Consider the following 6,647-nt stretch of genomic DNA (forward strand, 5'->3'; position numbering starts at 1 on the left):
TACTATCCCCATCATTATATATATATATATATATATATATATATATATATATATATATGGTGCTTAAACTACACTATAATAGGGAATACGATTTACTTAATTTATAATAAGACTATACATTTCAAACGTGTGTGGTAGGACTCTGTTTCAGTAAACCACACAAGATTTTCCCCAATTCCAAAAATCTCTCTAGGTTGTGCCATGATCAATAGGTTCAAGTTCTAAACAATGTGTGCTTAGGTTTGAAGTGGATATGATAGACTTTTGTAGTACATTGGTGGCTTTTTTCCTCATAGACTCTGGTTGTGTTCTCTGACTTGCTACAACCACTCAGGCTTAATAGTGAAAGGTAGGCTGGAATGTGGCTTACTGGTAGAGCACTTGCCTAGCATGCATGAAGCCCTGGATTCCATTCTTCAGTTCCACATAAACAGAAAAGGCCAGAAGTGGAGCTCTGGTTCAAGCCTTAGGGCACAAGCCTTGAGCACAGAGAGGCTCAGGGACAGAGCTCAGGCCCTGAGTACAAGCTCCAGGACCAGCAAAAAGGACCAAAAAAAAAAAAAATTAAAGGAAAGGGAGGGTCATTCAATGGGTAGCATCCGTGTTTATTAACACATATGAGGTTCTGGATTTGATCCATATAACACTTATGTTCCATGGCATCAAGGACGTTAAATGGCTATGGAGCCACTCCTGAGAAAGGTAGCCATTGGAGTTCTGCTGTGCCAGCTGAAATCTTAAGGCCAGCAAGACATAGTTGAGTCATTGAGCTTTCATGATATGTCTTCATCTCAGCGTTGTTCTTTCTTATCCAGGCCAATAAAATAAGGAATGAATACTGATACAAACACAAAGATATAGCATTGTCTTAGATTGTTGTTTAATTCATCTCTCTCTCTCTCTCTCTCTTTCTCTCTCTCTCTCTCTCTCTCTCTCTCTCTCTCTCTCTCTCTCTCTCTCTCTCTCTCTCTCTCTCTCTCTCTCTCTCTCTCTCTCTCTCTCTCTCTCTGTTTTGGTAGGTTGTGGGACTTGAACTCAGGGCCTGGGCACTGTGCCTGAGCTATTTTGATCAAGACTACTACTCTATCACTTTAAGCCACTGCCCCACTTCCAATTTTTCTGGTAGTATTGGATATAAGAGCCTCACAGATTTTCCTGCTGGAGGGAGCTTTGAACTATGATCCTCATATCTTAGCCTCCTGAGTAGCTAGGATTACAGGCATGAGCCTCTGGTACCCAGCTATCATTTTTTGTATTTCTTGGTGGTATTAGGGTTTAAACTCCTGTCCTCATGTTTGCTGGGCAGGTGATTATTTTATTACTTTTGTAGCTCTAAATCTAGGAACTGTTCTTTGGACTACTAGACATAATAGGCAGTGGTTATCATAATAAAATTATTTCTAAAGAAAGGTTAGTGAAGAATATCCTTTAGTTACAGAGTATGGAATTTCCTCTGGAGTCTTTTCCCCTTTCTCCCTTTTCTCCTTGAGGTAGACACATGAAAAGGAAAGCTGTATCTCTTCTGAATTAAGCTATAACAGACCTTAAATCCTAAGTAATTTCAGTGATACAATCTTGTGTATTAAGATCAGGGAATTTCCAGTCTTTGAAAACTAAAGGTATATGTTGAAAGAAAGCAGCAAAGATTAATGTTTGCCTATTTCTTTTCTCTTCCACCATACCATATCCCGTAGCTGAGAGTATTTGCTTAAATCATCCCTTCTCAAGATGATCTTCTCTTTCCCTCTTCCTAATTCCTCTGGCTCTTGCTAAAACCTATCTACTGGGAAAGTTATAAAATCACATGATAAGCTACAGTCATTTAATAATAGCTCAATAGAATATCTTCTTGGATAATATACATTTTAGTGAGAAAAATATACTCTCATCTAAGGGAATAGTCCCTAATTTTTGTAGTTTTGTTGTTATAATTGGTTGGAAAATGATATATCAGAAGAGACAGTTTAAGATTGTCCATTTTCCCATCAAACACCTTCTTTTGCTAGCTTCTCTTCAACCTATGCCCAAGGGCTATCCTTGAGTAAAATCAATTCTGTAAGGTAACCATCTGACTGATGGTTAATTTTATGGATCAACTTGATTAGGCTACAAGGTACCCAGTTACTTATTTATTCAAACATCCTGGTTGTTTGGGGAGGTTGTTTGTGGTTAAATTTAATATTTAAATCCGTACATTGAATATGGTTGACTCTCCTCCCTCGTGTGGGTCTTCCTTATTCAGTAAGTTGAAGGTCTGAACAGAAGAAAATGGCTGCTGACCTTCTCCAGTGAGGACTTATTTTCTCCTGCCTACTTGCAAGGTGGGACTTGTAGTTCAACTAGAACCACATAATTGGTTCTTCAGCATGACTTCTACCTTGGAATTCTTTTCCACTCTGTAATCATGTGAGCCAATTCAATTCGTTGTAATAATGTGTGTGTGCGTGTGTGGGGGGGTGTTGCTGGAAATCAAACAGAGTTTTGCACATGCTTGTCACTGGCTATACCAGTGAGCTCCTTTCTCGGTCTCAAAGGCCTCTTTCTGGAAGTGGCATACAACATCTGCGATCATAGTTCATGGTCCTGCCATAAGACTTAACTTACTCTTGTATCCCAGGACAGAGGAAAACTGGTTTGGGCAAATACTGGAAACTTGTTCCATATTACCTATGTAATCAATAGAGCTCATCTGTAAAATAAATTCATTTTTAAGGAAATACACTGCTTTCCTTTTAGCTGAAATAGAAAAATCAAATCTATGCTTTGCCAGAATTTTTTTTAACTTGAGCCAATATCTTACACTATATATAGGTATTTTAAAATCACATTAATAAAGAAAATCATTATAGACATGAGCACTTCTAGTTATGAGTATGATGTACTAGTAGCAGAAAGTCATCAAAAGCAGAAAAATGAGGTTACAAAAATCATTTTTAAAGATATTATAGGTCTGTAGAAGCATATGAGGCTAGAAAACTACATTTTTTTTGAGAGAGAGAGACAGACAGAAAAGGCTTTGTTACATGAGCTGAGATTACTAGCCATTTTCGTTCTTCAGTGCATTTGCTGACTCTAAGAACTAGCTCATAGTAGGCAACTTTATAGAAAGGGAAAATTCAGTTCTCTGTCCCGGTAGTTAGGGACAAGTGACACTGTATAGTACTGCCAGATGAACAGCCATTTATTCTCATCAGGTGTTTGCTAGCACAGTGTGTTAGGTTAGTAGGTACAGCCACAACAACAGAAATCATTTTCAGATGAAGTTGTGTTAAAGGAAGGGATGAGCAAAACAAAACAACCAGACTCTTGGTATTTAACATTTTATATATTGTTCTCCCCCCGCCTCAAACCATTTACCAGATTTTTTTTTCCACTCATGGGGATTGAACTTGGGGCCTGGGTGCTGTCCCTGAGCTCTTCTTGCTTGAGGCTAGTACTTTACCAACTTGAGCCACAGTTTCCTGCCCAGACTTCCCTGTCCAGGCTGGCTTTGAACTGTGATCCTCAGATCTCAGCCTTCTGAGTATCTAGGATTACAGGTGTGAGTTAGTGGTGTCTGGCTCATTTGCCAGATTTTCAAATCTGGATGAAAAGGGCAGGTAAAGAGTTAGTCTTGCCAGACACCTGTGGCTCCCGCCTGTAATCCTGGCTACTCAGGAGCTGAGATCTAAGGATCGTGGTTCAAAGCCAGCTGGGGCATGAAAGTCTGTGAGACTCGTATCTCCAATTAACCACCAGAAAACTGAAAGCGGTACTGTGGCTCAAGTGGTAGAGTTAGTCTTGAGCGGAAGAGCTCAGGGTCAGTACTCAGGCCCAGAGTTCAAGAGTTCAAGCCCCATGACCAAAATAAATAAATAAATAAATAAATAGTCTCTGCTAAAGACAAAACTTTCAGGGTAGATCCTGGGCAGGAAAGGGCATAAGACTCTTATCTCCAATTAACCACCTAAATACCCGAAGTAGAACTGTGATTCAATGTGGAAGAGCACTAGCCTTGAACAAAAAAGCACAGGGACAGTGCCCCGGCACTGAGTTCAAGGCAGGGGGTCCTTAGTTCAGTCACCAGCATTGTGTATGTGTCTGTGTTTTTTTTGGGGGGGGATTTGGAGGGGTTAAGGAAGGCCATGATCAAAACAGAAACTGGGATTGAATCTTAATTTCAGAAGACTAGTATTTCATACAATGTATCCTCAATCCCAGTGGAGTTAAACTAAAAAGGAAAAGATTATCAGAATATCCCAAAAGTTTGGGTTATTTACAACACACTTGTAAATAATCTACAGTTCAAAGAAGGACTCAGTCTTATATTTCAACTAAAGAAAATTAGAGTAATATAAACCCAATAAGAATAAGAGAAAGAACAATTATAAGGGTAAGTGCTGAAATCAATGAAATAGAGGAAAAACAGTTGTTTCTTAGAAGTGATTTGTACTCCTACCAAGACTAATTAAAAGAACCCCCCACACACACAAATTACCAGTATCATGAAAAGATAAATCAATATAAACCATAGGGACATTAAAACATTTTTTTTAAAAAAAAACAAGAAAATGGGAGGGGGTGACACTGTTCAAAAAGAAATGTATTCAATACCTGACTTACATGTACATCAACTTTACCAAAAAGAAAATGAGAAAACGTAATTAACTATTCAAGGTCAACCAATGAACAATTTGAAGAAAAGACAGAATTAAATGCAAATTAACAAAAATTCACATAAAAGAAGGAAAACAAAAATAAAGCTAGGAAAGCTTTAGAAAGAAAGAAAAAAAGGAAGAAAGAAAAGAGAAAGAAATGAATAATTCTATTAAATAAACAGAGCTTACAGTTTAAAATCCTTCCCACAAGTGTGAGGCCTTGAGTTCAAATCCCACCAAAACCAAAAACTCTTCCCATGAAGAAAATACTAGGCCCAAATTGTTTCTCTGGTTAATTCTCCAAAAATTTAAGGAAGAAATAACTTCGTAGTTTTACAAGAAAAATTTCAAAGCCCAGTGAAAAAGCAGATGCCTTACAATTAATTTCATAAAGCCACAGAAATGTCAAAAACAAAACTGGGCCAGGATATTAAGAGAAAAATCATACTTTAACATACCTTGTGAGCACAGATATATTCCCAACAAAACATTAGTAAGTGAAACTTAGTGTAACATAAAAGGATAGCTTCCTGACAAAATAATTTTCATTTCAGGAGTTCAAGATTAGTTTAGCATGTTTTATATCAAAATAATATACCACTGTAATAGAATAAAGGGGAGAAATTATCTGGGCAGTGATTGGTGGGGAATGTAGGGGAACTGGAATTTGTATCAAGCAGAGGAAAGAGCTATGCCATGGCAGAGGCAATGAAAGCATGGCACATGTCTGTAGTAGGGCTAGATGGTAATGAGAAAGGAAAATGCAGTATGCTAAAAATGGAGGGGTGTGTAGGAATCAAACCATACAGAATCCTGGGTTACATTCAAGAGTTTGCATTCTGTTTCAAAGCAATGGACTTTTTTTTCAAGGGTAAATGAGTTTCCCTGCTATTTATTTGTTTGTTTGTTTGTTTATTGTCAGTTCTGAGACTTGAATTAGGGCCTGGGCACTATCCCCGAATCCTTTGGCTCTATCACTTTAAGCCACTTCCAATTTTCTGGTGGTTAATTGGAGGTGAGAGTCTCACCACCTTTCCTGCCCAGGTAAGTATTGAATCACAGTTCTCAGATCTCAGCTTCCTGAGTAGTTAGGATTACAGGCATTAGTCACTGGCCCTTGGCCTCTGCTTATTTTTTTTAAATATCACTAATCATGGTGTAGAGAATTCATAGAGAATGCTAAAGGCTGGCTGGGGAAATCCTTGGAAGATTACTAGGAGAAACCCAGCCTAGAGATGACAGTTGTTTGGGTAGCTATGAAGGAGAGAGGTGCATGGTTAAGAGATATATTTGGGAGGTAAAAATGCATAAAACGGAGTGGTAGAGTCGAGCAGGAAAGGAAGAGAAAGATTTGTGAAGAGAAGTACAAAACAATCATTTAGGAGAGCAATCGACCAGCTTACTAGAGATACATAATTAGGTTGCCAAGCAACGTTGGGGTTGAAGATGTTGACTTTCCAATGATTCCAATCAGTTCAGCTGTGTGTTTTCTCCAGCCAGAGCATGAGAACAGGAGAGACAGATGGTTGGGTTCATCTAGGGTTGGAGTTTGGTGTGTTTGGCAGAAGAGAAAAGAAGTAAAGTAATTACTCTTGTGTTTGCAAAGGAGTTGTTCTGAGGGACTGGTAAGTGCCTGAATAAATACAGAGGCAGAGGCAAAGAGGACACCACGGGGGTTGTGCCCAGAGATCTTAATGAGATGGAAGATGGTGGAAGAACAGAGTCCTTGTGTCATATAGGTCACAGATGAAGTTGGTTTGTAGGCTGCTGGGTAGAGAGTCCAGTGAGCTAACAGCTTCACATTTGGAGTAGGTCACTCATGCTATGTTCAAGTTGCCTGCCCCAAAATGATGACAAGAGTTAAGGTGGACTGGAAGATTGTCAGACAGGTGCTGAAATCTCAGACAAATGAAGAGAGGTGACAGCTGATGACAGCAATAAGGAGGAGGAAAAGTGTGATTCAGCTGAACGGTATGGGTCTCCAAGGAGAGGGGATATTTACGAGAGGAA

Source organism: Megascapheus bottae, chromosome 22 (assembly GCF_031878675.1).
Source record: "Megascapheus bottae isolate mThoBot1 chromosome 22, mThoBot2.hap1, whole genome shotgun sequence".
In the NCBI taxonomy this organism is placed as follows: Eukaryota; Metazoa; Chordata; class Mammalia; order Rodentia; family Geomyidae; genus Megascapheus; species Megascapheus bottae.